The sequence below is a fragment of the Tenrec ecaudatus genome, chromosome 2 (genome assembly GCF_050624435.1).
Source record: "Tenrec ecaudatus isolate mTenEca1 chromosome 2, mTenEca1.hap1, whole genome shotgun sequence".
In the NCBI taxonomy this organism is placed as follows: Eukaryota; Metazoa; Chordata; class Mammalia; order Afrosoricida; family Tenrecidae; genus Tenrec; species Tenrec ecaudatus.
This window is the reverse complement of record NC_134531.1, coordinates 283,304,577-283,305,870: the sequence shown is the minus strand read 5'-3', so window position 1 is coordinate 283,305,870 and position 1,294 is coordinate 283,304,577. Positions and strand designations below refer to the sequence as shown.

The 1,294-nt window shown below is 38.3% G+C and overlaps 1 non-coding gene across 1 annotated transcript; it reads left to right on the top strand.

Moving 5' to 3' along the window:
* Positions 1-795: 795 nt before the first annotated feature.
* Positions 796-929, top strand: LOC142442190 (small nucleolar RNA SNORA42/SNORA80 family). The gene has a single exon (XR_012783419.1). It is a non-coding gene; the product is annotated as a small nucleolar RNA SNORA42/SNORA80 family (small nucleolar RNA).
* The last annotated feature ends 365 nt before the right edge of the window (positions 930-1,294 follow it).

The window sequence follows — 1,294 nt, the reverse complement described above, 5'->3', positions numbered from 1 at the left end:
ATCACCTTTCCGAAACAAGGGCATGAAAGGAGCTAACCAAGGTATAACCAAGAGGACAACCATACTAAGTGAACTCAGAACTTAAACCGACTTTGTGACACTGCATAAGACAGAGAAATCTGGGGAGCTGAAGAGAAATATCGAACATTTTCATATAAACTGGCACTTAAACTTCATTCAAAGATTTCAGAGCAGAACGTTTTGAAGTCCCTCCTTTTGGTGAGCTTCTCAAGTCTCATTGAGAGAAAGATCTTAAGGGAACAAATTAAATTGTATCTAAGTATCCCTGTACTCCTCTTATAAATAATCCATAGACTGATGAACCAAAGGAAGAATGGCCTTTTCATTTGCTGTCTTTGGATTCATCCATTTATTGAGTGCTTAGGCAAACTGAGCTCCATGATATCTCTGACCACCCAGATGTCTCTCCCCCTTGTCCTCTACTTCAACAAGCATTCACTATGGCGATTAACAACTTTCGTCACTTAAAGAAGCCAAGGTTGAGAGTTCAAAAATGTGCTTTGTAACTAAGGAGTGCATATCTTAAAAAAAAACTTTGGGGGCATATATTTCACATATTATACAGTCTCATTGTTCAGTCACTTTAAGAAGAGTTGTGTAGTCCTACCACAATCAACATCAGAACACTTTCTACTTGTAATCTTTTTATCTTCCCATTTCACCCCCTCTTCTCCTCCGTGCCCCTAAGTAATTATTAATCCAGTTATTATCTCTCTAGATTTACCAATCCTGGACATCATACAGATAAAATCATATATGAAACATAAACAAGGAGTTTGTGTTTGGATTTGTGGCAGGTACGATCCCATGGGCCTCTCACAGGGTCCCATGCCAAAGCAAACTGTCACCCCGAACCATTGCCTGGCTTTACCTGGTGTGCTTAAGGCGTTGAAGCGGGTTGCACAGTGAAACAACAACAACAACAACAAAACAAACAATGAAGCAAGCAAACACACAAAAAACCCAACAACAATGACTAGCCAAAACATAGAAAAATCCCAATAGAAAAGAAAGCAGTAAACATTAAAAACAGGAAGAACTTTAAAATCATGAAAATGGAAATCATCTACATCGGTCATAATCTACTTTGTAATGTTCTCTGTTTGATAGTTAGGCTATTCACAGGGACTTAATCTATGTATGAAAATAGATTTGGGGTTTCCACTGGAATCCATAGCCTTCTGCAAAACAAGCATTTATCATTTAAACTCAAATAACATTCCCTCCTTTGGGTTTGGAGCTCATTATTTATGATCCTTGGATCACACAGGGT